The sequence below is a fragment of the Hylobates moloch genome, unplaced genomic scaffold, assembly GCF_009828535.3.
Source record: "Hylobates moloch isolate HMO894 unplaced genomic scaffold, HMol_V3 SCAFFOLD_1, whole genome shotgun sequence".
Lineage (NCBI taxonomy): Eukaryota > Metazoa > Chordata > Mammalia > Primates > Hylobatidae > Hylobates > Hylobates moloch.
In genome coordinates, this window is record NW_026652276.1 from 56809539 (window position 1) to 56821710 (window position 12172).

The 12172-nt window shown below is 34.5% G+C and overlaps 1 long non-coding RNA gene across 1 annotated transcript in view; it reads left to right on the forward strand.

Moving 5' to 3' along the window:
- The first annotated feature begins 440 nt into the window (after positions 1–440).
- LOC116809502 (uncharacterized) overlaps positions 441–12172 on the forward strand; it is a 74745-nt gene continuing 63013 nt past the window's right edge. The window contains exons 1-2 of the long non-coding RNA XR_004369865.2: positions 441–535; positions 2034–2140. This is a non-coding gene — a long non-coding RNA (uncharacterized LOC116809502). The remainder of the gene's footprint in view (positions 536–2033; positions 2141–12172) is intronic.

Consider the following 12172-nt stretch of genomic DNA (forward strand, 5'->3'; position numbering starts at 1 on the left):
TTGCATTATTATTTAGAGTTATTTAATTCTTCATTTCTATACTATAATTTTCAGTTCTCTGAAATCTTCACTTTCAAAGGATTTTCTTTTTGTCTCACAGGTTGATAGAGTAAGTACAGGTTAACCTTGTTCTAAAAATGAGACAACTGGGAATCTTGCTCCACTCTTTACGAGACCTAGATTATTTCCAGTATGCGTTGTTTCCTAGAACGTAACCTTCACTTGTCCTAAGCAAAAGTCTATGGCGTTATCAGAGCCTGTTCTATTCAGTTGAGGTGTATGACAAATGTCTCAAAAGAAAATTGTAGGAAGATGAAATTTTTTTCTCAGTTTTGTTTTTTTCAGCATATTAAATCCTCAATTTTGCTGTCCTTGTTATTCCTGAATGTGAAAAATATAAGCCATACATGGGAAAGAAAACCAGTGCAGACTTGTTGTGTTTTGTTGTTCTAAGAAAACCATCTGGACAGAGAATGGGACCACAGAAGATTGAAACTGAAGTGTAAACATTGAATTGTAGTGAAATTATGTAAAGGTAAACAGAAAATCTGATAGAAAGTTATTAAAATAAAAATAAAAGAAGTTGAGGGACACCCAGTGTGCGAAGGTTTTGGAGAGAACCCATGAAAGTGTCTCATGAGAGAGACAGTCGACTTTAAACATCTGTCAGTACTAGATATGATGACCATGTTATGATAGGACCAGTCAAGAAAGAAAAGGGTAGAGACTCTTTCTCTTCTCTACCATACCATTCATACATAATTCCTCATGAAGAATGTCGGCTTAAAATATTTGATAAGCCTGGAAAGCATAAAGCTCTCTAAAGTAGGTAAAAATTTCTTTTTACTGTTCTCCTCTATCAATTTTATTCTTATGAATAAGCTAAACTATCAGGGGACTGATTAAGTTTTAGTGGTATTATATTTTAGATAGGTTTTATAAAACTTTTTAATACAATGGGAGATAATTTTGACATAATGCTTTTCAATTCTCTTGCAGTGATAGAATTTCTTTAGCTGTTTCTTACGTTAAATATCAAATAAATGATTTTATTATTTATTCATTTATTTATCTTTTTGAGGCAGAGTCTCTCTCTGTCACCTAGGCTGGTGTGCAGTGGCATGATCTCCGCCTCTCTGGTTCAAGTGATTCTCCTGCCTCAGCCTCCCGAGTAGCTGGGATTGCAGGCGTCCGCCACTACGCCAGGCTAATTTTTTTGTGTTTTTAGTAGAGATGGGGTTTCACCTTGTTGGTCAGTCTACTCTTGAACTCCTGACCTCAAATGATCCATCCACCTCCCAAAGTGCTGGGATTACAGGCGTGAACCACTGTGCCCTGCCAGAAATGATTTTAAAATTTAGAAACAATAAAACAAATACAAATACACATACAAAAGCAATTTTGAGTTTGTTATATTCCAATATGTGTGATTTTAAAGTTAATTAATGAACTTCATACTATTAGTCTTCAGTTTTCATTATCATGTTACCTTTGTAAAGGAGGCTTGATATTTTTTAACCTATATTCTGATTCTGTATTTTCTACCCTGCTTATTCAAGCTGTTTTGAACTGCATACAGTGCAGAATGTTTGCTAACTTAAAGCAAACTGAAGTGCTGATTTTATAAGGACAATTCAATGTACAAATCATCTTTTCCTCAAATTAGTATTCCTATCACACTAAGGCAAAACTCATGTTTTATAAACTTAATAAATTCAACTTTATGCTTACAGGTAAATTATAAATTAAAAATAACAAATATGAATTTAAGCATTTTTCTCTTCAGCTATATTGGCAGAATAATAACATTACAATTAAAAACATTCATAGATTCTGAATATACTGACTATATAAAAAGCATTTTTGGTGGCTGATTCAGCTTTAAATAGTGAAATGACACTTTAAAAGTGAGAAAATTGTTTTAGATTAATAAGTATACTTCTTGAACTTCTGTTACAATTTTAAGTTTCACCAAACTTGGTAACTTTTACAATTTGAATGCTTCTTATATTTTATATGTCTGCATTTCCTAGGTTCTGGAAAAGAAGTGAAATCATTAGAAAGGTGTTCTAAGCATGTTTCTAGCCTGAAGGGGAGCAGCAATCATCAGCAATCTAATAATAAAACTAGTATTCAAGAGGTGAGTTTTCTAGGAAAATTTTGCAGACCTAAGATGTTTGGAGAGTTTTAATAAGTAGTCAAACTTCTGGGTACTTATAAAACTCTCTGCATATTGAGAGTTTTTCATCACTATCAATATCTCATTGTCACCCCTTGATCCTGTGTAAAAAAGACATCTGTGTGGACTCGGAGCAAAATTTTCCAAACTCTGTTCCACGGTAATTCTACAGTATATTTATAGATCACTATCTCTTACACATACACACATGTGTGTAGACTTATACTTTTGCTACTTACTGGATTTAATTTTCTTTACTTGGCTGTAGTTTTTACTCAGAATTTATTATACTTTAAATGATTAGTGATTCTCCAACTAAATGATATATATGTACATTTTCAAAAAGTATTTGGGTACAGCACCCTTCTCCCAGAATGTCTTAAAATAACTAGCATTTAGCGGGGTCTATTTTGGGAAATGTTCTCTTAAGAGTATGGTGTTAACATGGCTGAGGTGATGAGTTGCGCTTCTGTATCAATCATGTAATATCTTGCCTCACAGAAGAAAGCCACATTTCTTTCCCTTGGAATAAAATAAAATATTTGGATGTGTTTAATCTAGACCCCCAATCTACTGCTTGGGATCAATGCCACTTGATTTATAATATTAATGGGTAACATATCATACGCCCCCAGAGAGCCTTACGAAATTTTTTACTTATATTAATGTATTTAATTCCTGCAATAAGATTATAAGAAAAGTAATGTTGTTAACATTGCTGAACTAGGAATCAATTCAAACTGTGTGACCCCACCACCCAAATTTCGTATTGTTTACCACTATTCTATACTGCCATTTGCCTTTCAGTGTATCATGTTTGATAGTTTAGAGGTAAAATATCATACAAATACTAATGGCCACAAGAATGTTTATATACGGTGTCAACCTTTATGACTACATTACTTAAGGAAAGAAACTAAATAATCAGAAGGATATCTCAATTATAAATCCAAGAAAGAAGTGAGGATACCAACATATTAAAACTGAGGCGGTAGGTTTATTGTTTTATTACTATTTATGAAAACACATTTTTCAAAGAAATCTTTGGAAAATGATCATATTGTTAGAATGTACATGATCATTTATAAATTTTTTTCTTAAAATATCACCTCACATTTAACTCCTTCAAGATTAACTGATAAGCAGAGCCACGGATGCTACCTGTTCATGATTGTCTAATGATTTCACAAACATATGTTCTATCTTTTTCTTTGGATCCTGAGCTATTTGGGGGCATGCAGACCTTTTCTTACAATTATTTTGTTTTTTTGTCAGTCAATATGTTTAATGAAATACCAAATACTTAGTTGTTAATAAACACTTCTCTAAACCATTAATGTATGTAATTATGGCCAGAGGCAAAAATTAATATTTGAAAAAAACACCTGATACGGCATATATGGAAGTTGCTCAGTGCATGTTAGTGTTTGAAAATAATTTTTAACCTACAATAATTTATAAAAATATATTTATCTTTGGATAGTGAAATAATCTTTTTACATGCAAGTCATATAATTGGTGAGATTTTCTGGAAAAAATCCAAAGTACTCTAAATTTTAAGTTACAGATAAATAAAGGAACTTAATGAAAAGTAATTATAGTTGAAAGTATAACTGAAAAGCAGTTATAGTTCTCAAGACAACTGATGAATCAAACTTAGATTTTTAAAATTGAAAACAGCAAATGGAAATTTTTTTAAAAAGGAAAGCTTGTTACAGTGTCAGAAAATTCCTACTGTGTTTACTAATAGTTTTGTATTAGAATCATTAGGTTAACAGAACTACACTTATAGTACTTTCTCATCATATGATTTACCATTTGCCTCCTTTAAAGTTGAAGAGTTTATGCTATGCCTGATTAAAACTTATAAAACAAAGCAGGGCACAGTGGTGCATTCCTATAATCCCAGCTACTCGGGAGACTGAGCCCAGGGGGGATCACTTGAGCCCAGGAGTTCAAGACCAACATGGGCAACATAGCGAGACCCTGTCTCTTAAAAAAATGAAGATAAATATATTAAATAAGTAAAGTACATTTATTAAGATGAGCTCTATTTTTCTGCACCTGCAGAATCAAGGCAGAATACAAAATAAAGTTAACAAAATAGTTGGTATAAAAAAACATATTCTGTTTAAATGCCCTTTCATATGCTTTGGTTTTTTAAGTAAAGTAACAATTTGAGAATTTAAAATCAATGTAAACAACTTATTATTTAAATGTTATTTCTTTTGTCTTACTGAATTAGAGCACCACTACATAACTTTGTACAGACGTAACCATTTTAAGGCTATATGGTTCTGTATGAACCATGGTTAGGGAAAAATCAGTCACTTTCTCTTAATATCCTTAGGAATGTTGGCAATAATAAGAATTTTACATTCTCTTATTCTAATTACAGAAAATAAAAACAGTAATGGTTTCTGTATACTAATTCATATTATGTCAAAATAATTTTATTGCTCATTAAACCAAATTAATAATCTAATGTTTTATTCTACTCCTGAATATTAACTCAGTTGGAATCTTATTGTGATATGATAGTTTTCCTTTGGAAATTCATAAACTCGTTGAAGGCAATTTCAAAGCAAGAATTAAGAATATAACCTTGATTTCTACTTGGGCAGAAGTTGGCAGCAGTTATGGTGGTACTGAAATTCTCCAGATGTTTTTAATGAGAGCTATTAATTCTTTATTCTCTAATGACATTAATTGTTCAATACAGAACACAAAAGATATGCCCTCTGAGAAAGAAGATGCAAAGTCTGCTGTATGAGAACAGATTTTTCTGCAACTTAAAAACTTATAACTATTGAGATATATGTATCTTTAGAAACAATTGGGTGTGTTCAAAAAAAAGTAGCAAGTTGTATGGCTTACATTTAGATAATAAGAAAAGTTATTCATTTCCATATCTCTTATAAAACATGTTGTACATTGAATTGTTCTTAACCTGTAAGTAGTAACAAATACATTTTATGATATCTATGTAGATAAAAAGAAGTGTCTGAGGTGTTTTGGAGGCTTCTAAATTGTTTCTATTTGTATTGTAAGATGAATATTCATAACTGCCTAGTGACAACATTTTTAGAAAAAATCTTTCAATTTCATATCATTCTTTAATCCAGTTAAGTATATATTTATTTCTCCTGAATGTACTTGCTACAGAACAACTTCCCTTGCACGAGATATCTCTTGAGATACAGATATCTCAAGAAGTTAATTTTAAGCATGCATATACAGAAAAGAAAATAAATTATTATTTATTAAACTCTAAGTAATGCTGCACATATAAAATGCAATTTTATTTCATTTACTAAATAACATTTTTAGTTTTTTTAAAAAAAATTTTGTAGGGAAAACCTAGGTTGTTATATATTTTGTTTCTACAATGAGTAATTGGTGGGGATGATATTTGAACTCTGTTTTTTAATAGGAGATCTTATGCCTTTTCTTCTACAGAATTCTGCTTTCCTTTCCACAATTTTATGCTAATTAGGAAATCCACAATTTTATGCTAATTAGGAAATCCAGAAATTCACAATTACGTTTACTAGTGAATCATATTTGCTCACTGATGAAATATATATTCAGTGTCTATTGTGTGTAAAGTCATGTATTAGAGGACAGGAAAAAAAAATAAACCAGGGCACTGTGATATACAGGCATTTTGGGGGGGGGGTCAATAAATGATTTTCTTTTACAATTTGTTTTTTAATTTATGTATAATAGATGTACATAGTTTTCGGGTACATGTGATAATTTCATATATCAGATAATTTGTAAAGATCAAATTATTGTACTTGGGATATCAATCACCATAAATATTTGTCCATTCTTTTTGTTAGAAACATTCTAATTATTCTCTTCTAGCTATTTTGAAATGTACAATGTAGTAAATGTAGTCATTCTAATGATATAACACTTCATCTTATTTCTTCTATCAAACCATGCATTTGTACCTGTTAAGGAACAAATGCCACTTTTTCTTCCCAGCCTCTGGTAACCACCAATCTATCTTCAATCTAACCACCAATCGATCTTCATGAAATCCACTTTTTTAGTCCTCATACAGAAAGTGAGAACACGCGGCCGGGCGCGGTGGCTCACGCTTGTAATCCCAGCACTTTGGGAGGCCGAGGCGGGCGGATCACGAGGTCAGGAGATCGAGACCACGGTGAAACCCCGTTTCTACTAAAAATACAAAAAAAAAAAAAATTAGCTGGGCGTGGTGGTGGGCGCCTGTAGTCCCAGCTACTCCGAGAGGCTGAGGCAAGAGAATGGCGTGAACCCGGGAGGCGGAGCTTGCAGTGAGCCGAGATTTCGCCACTGCACTCTAGCCTGGGCGACAGAGCAAGACTCCGTCTCAAAAAAAAAAAAAAAAAAGAAAGTGAGAACATTCAATATTTGTCTTTCTGTGCTTGGCTTATTTCACTTAGCATAATGACCTCCAGTTCTGTTTATGTTGAAGCAAATGACAAGGTTTTAGTCTTTTTTTTTTTTAATGGCTGAATAACATCCATTGTGTTTTTTAATGGCTGAATAACATTTATTGTGTACCATATTTTCTTTACCTATTTATTCATTGATGGAAAATAGTTTGATTTTATATTTTAGCTATTGTGAATAGTGCTGCAATAAATGTGGGAGTGCAGATGTCTTCTCGATGTGCCAATTTCTTTTCTTTCGGGCACATACCTAGCAGTGGGATTGTTGGATCATATGGTAGTTCTATTTTTATATTTTTGAGGAACCTCCATGCTGTTCTGCACAGGGACTGTACTAATATACATTCCCACCAACAGTGTATGAGGGGTCCCCATTTTCCGTATTCTCACTTGCATCTCTTTTTGCCTGTAAATCATCTCACTCAAAAGGAACAATTTTTAATCATGAATAACTCTCTGGAGTGCTGACCTTGTATTAAAATCTGAATAACAAAAGGAAAAATCTGAGGAAAACGTTTTAGGTAGGGGGAACAGAAAATAAAAGACCCTGAGGCTGGAACTAGCTTAGCTCATAGACGAGTAAAAGGAAGGCTGGTATGATTAGAGCACAACAAGCGATTGGATGAGTGGTTAGAAGTGTGAAAGGAGAATCGGCAGAAGCAAATAATGTAAGGCCATTGTAGGTCACTCTATGGAGATGGAATTTTGTAGGTGAAAAGCAATTTAAATAATGTGATTTGTAGTTTTAGTATATGTGGAGAACAGATTGCAGATATCAAGAATGGAATAAGTGATTCCAGCCAGGAGATTTTATCTTTCCCCATAATCCAGGTGAGATACAAAATTTATTGCAATTTTAAATCACATTTGAAACTATAATTCTGAAACAAATGTTTCCCATGTAGGTATTGTCTCTCTCTTTAGTGTCTTAGATTAATGCAATGTCAAGTATAGCTACATAGAGTTTCATCTCTAGTCAGTGTAATAAGGGGTAATCATGTAACCATTTCATAAGCTTCAAAAATATTATTAATAAATGTTTTTTGAGGCACTCAACAAAAGTTTTACACTATAAAACAGTTCTTGAAATGTAAAAATTCTCGTGTAGTACATAATTATTTAAAATTTTTCATCTGAAAATATGTTTTTGAAAAAATAGCTCCTTAAATGGTTTTGGCTTATCAGTTTAGGCCGCTAACCAAGTAAGAACTCAAGCCTCTAAGACACTTAAAAATCCTAAAGAGAAGCAGAAGGAAAGAAAATCCAAAGATAAGTTTGTAGATGCTACCATTTTACTTCATAGAGATAGAACCTTTCAATATCCAAAGTAGTGACTTTTGTGTTAGGAGTATGATAAACACTTAACCAATATAGTCCTTCCTTGAAGAAAATGTATTTGATTTAGAAAAATAATATTGTAGTTTTTATTTATTAACAGAATAGTGAGAGTCAGAATTTATTGATTTGCATAAGATGATATACATTATATGATTATTTGGTTGTGTATTTTATAGCTTATTTTTATATTTATATTCATATACTATACATACATATGTTTTTAACAGAAATCTGTTTTGGGAAACCATATTTGGCTATAGGATGAAAATCTGTAGCTACATAATAGATACAGTTATTATATACAATAAATTTTCATTAGGAGGCAGAAATCCTTGTTTCTAATGGAATCAGCAGTTTTTTTCTAACTACCTAGATATACTACTTAGACTTAGTGGGCTCATCCACCCACTCGGCCTGGCAGGCTGCACTTGGCTCACGCTACTGGCCTGGATCCTACACCTACCAAGAGTGAGCAGAGTGGCAAGGTGTATGTGAGAAAGCAAGTGTGGATTATTGCCACTGCACACAGCCAGGCACACTGGCTGTGGTGGAGCAGGCAGCTCTAGGCACCAGCATAGATGCCAGCTCCCTGTGAGGCTTCCATGGCTGGCACCAGGGAACGTGGAGATGCCAGATGCTTGGAGATACCCAGGAACTGCAGAGTCTCAAAGAGGGTGTCATCATCCTGGATCAGGGAGCTTCTAGGTCTGGGCTCCCTGAAGGGCCACAGCTCTTCTCTCCTTCTCTCTTCTCACCTTCTTTTTGGCTGTAATGTGGCAAACAAGGGGTGTGTTTCAGCCCTGTTTGTGTTACAGCTCTTTCAGTCCCACCATTCGACAGGTCCTGAGTTCTTGTCCCTCATCCAGGAAAAATGAGGTATACGGACAGGTGAAGGGTGAGTTAGGCAAAGAGAAGCTTTATTGAGTGACCAAACAACTTGGAGGAAACCCACAGAGGGTAGCTCCTTTCTGCAGTTAGGGTGTCATGATGAGTGTGCATCTCTCAGCAGAGAAAAGACCCTGGAGTGGGTAGCTCCTCTTTGCAGGCAGGTCTTCCCATAGAGTGTTCAGCTCTCAGCAAAGAGAAGCCCTGGAGAGCGTAGCTCCTCTCTGCAGATGGTAGACCCAACATCTGCCCACCTCTCAGCAGAGAAGAGACCCTGGAGTGAGTAGCTCCTCTCTGCAGGTGGGTCATCAGGGTCCTCTCTTTGAGTCTCGCTGAGTCGGGGATTTTTATGGGCTTCAGAGGGGAAGAAGTGTGTGTTGATTGGTTCATGGCAGGCCATTGGTGGCCCCAGAAAAAGCACATTAAGTTCCCATTCTAGTCCGTCAACCTGGCCCGCAGGCCTCAGACTGTCCCTGGCTTGAAAGTGGAGTTTCACTGGGGACCTGATCCTTTCCACCCAGGAAGCTGTCTGCCTCCTGCAATCATCTAGGGCAACTCAAGCTGTTTGTGCGAGGGTGGTGGGGGCAGGTGCCTTCAGGCCAGCACTGAGCTGCCCTCAGCTCCCACCTTGGCCTCCCTCCTGTGCTCAGCACCCAAAGTCCTGAAGGGGCTGAGGAGGCAAAGGGCTGGCATGCCAGCACTGCCTTGAGCATGTGTACACCCGGTGGGTTGTGGCATCATCTGGGCTCAGGCTCAACTTTGTTCTAAGATAGGAGTGGGTGCCGGAGTTAAGAAGCCAGGCAGCGGGAGCAGGCACTTCTGAACCTGTGGGAACAGTGGGGGCTTCTCAGGTCCCCAAGAGGGCAGAGATGCTTGAGTCCACAGCTGTGGCTTTTGCGGCTGTAGCTGCACCCAGGAGGGCAGGGATCCTGCCTGTTGTCAGCTTACAAATTCTCTGGGAAGCATGCAGTCATAGCTACACCTACCCCACTGCAGCCAGTATCATGGCAGTGGCTGCTCCAGATGGGCCACAACTGCCATCAAGATAAACACTTTAATCAAAAGATAAACATAGGCCAGGCATGGTGGCTCACACCTGTAATCTCAGCACTTTGGGAGGCTGAGGCAGGTGGATCACTTAAGGTCAGGAGTTTGAGACCAGCCTGGCCAACATGGTGAAACCCAGTCTCTACTAAAAATACAAAAATTAGCCCAGCATAGTGGCAGGTGCCTATAATCCCAGCTATTCAGGAGAATCACTTGAACCCAGGAGGTAGAGTTTGCAGTGAGCCAAGATTGCACCACTGCACTCCAGTCTGGGCAACAGAGTAAAACTTTGTCTCAAAAAAAAAAAAAAAAGACGTTGCCAGATTGGGAGAAAAACACCAAAGAACAAACCTCAATTGTTTGCTATTAAGAAGAGATCCACTGAAAAAATAATGTTATGGATAGGCTGAAAGTAAAATAAATAGAAAAATTGTTATTAGAATAATAAGAAAGATAAATTTGGTTATTGTAACATCAAAGCAGAATTAATGAAGAAATATTACTAAAGATGAAAGAGACATTTTACAATGATAAAATATTTGGTCAATCAGAAATGCCTAACTATCTTAAAATATATAAAGCAAAAATGGATTTAAAAAAGGAGAAATATGCACATTATCTTAACATTAAAATATTTTAACATGATAATCAAAAATTAATGGAGCAGCAAACATATATTCATTTTAAATATAGAAAATTATACAATAGTATTTGTCAATTTGATGTAGACCTCACCTACAAAATATATTATTCTCAAGTGTATGCGGGCCATTTGTCATATCTCACAAAAGACATAAAACCTTCTTTATACACAAAATTTATATACATTCAAAGTTTGTGTATTTAGGTAGATGTACATACAGATGTGTATGTATATCATTTTACAAATTATAAAGAAAGAAAAAACTAATGAAAAATAAGCAAAATAATTAAAAAGCCACTTCACAAAAGATGATATTTAAGTGGCCAATAAGTTTATAAAATATACATTTAATAGAATTATTTTTAGGGAAATGCAAATGAAAATTACAATGAAATAACAGTATACTCTCACTAAGAGTGACAACTCCAAGTGATGGTGAAGATATTAAGCAATTAAAACACTCATACATGGGAGGTAAATTTTTACAACCATTCTGAAAGAACATCTTTTTGTCAGACTCTACTAAAATTTAACATCTTTCTATTCCTGTGATTCATGAATAGGAATTATGAATATACTTAGGAGAATTGCATATACATATTAATTTCAACTTCATTTGTAGTTGCCCAAAACTGGAAACAATCCAGAGCTTATTAATAGAAGAATGGGTAACTAAATTGTGGCATACAAAAACAATTGATTAGGTCACAACAATAAAAAAAAAATCTACTGATGAACTCAAGAATATGGATGAACCTCACAGATGATATATTGGGAGACAGAATGCAGATGCACATAAGCCCATAGAGTGTTATTCTGTAAATATGCTGAAATTCAATTTAACAACAAGCAGAATTCATGGTGATACAAGTTAAAATAGAGGGTATGTATTTACGGGAAGCAACACAAGGGACCTTTCTGGAAATGTTCTATACTGATGTGGGGAGTTTTACATGTGTGGTGTTTACTAAACAATATTGACATTATTTCATGTTTCTATATTTATGCTAACCATCAGTAAGAATTGAAATAATATATATTTACATATCAATCTCCATTTATATCTCCATCCTTATTCTCTTTATCTTCTTTGTCTCTATCACAGTATTATTTATTAAGATGGAAAAGTACAAGATAAACTTTTGTTCATGTTCAATGGACAGAAGATTATATTTTCAATTTAGGGGAGACATTGTAATCTTCCACGTAACTATTTTTCTTCATTTTATTAGTTTTTGTATATTGTTTATGTATTATATATTAAATTTAAACATGTATTTAATCTTACAATTTAAGGTTTATCACTCATTAATGTTAATAAATTATATCTCAGTCATTACATAATTTCACGTGTTATGCTTGCTTTTTTAGTACATTTATCCTTACTCTAACACATGTGATATTAACTTATCATTCTTGTTTTGTATTTATTTGCCATGGATACCTTTGTCTAAATACTTATTTTCAATCATTTTGATGCTTTGCATTAATGTGATTTTACTAAAAATGCATATATCTCAGTTTTTTTTTCTTAATCTGAAAATTTCCTTGGTCTCATTTACTCTCCTTTACTAATGTCAATTAATCTTAAGATTTCTATACTTGATCTGAGTTCTTTTGACTCACTTTAGTTAT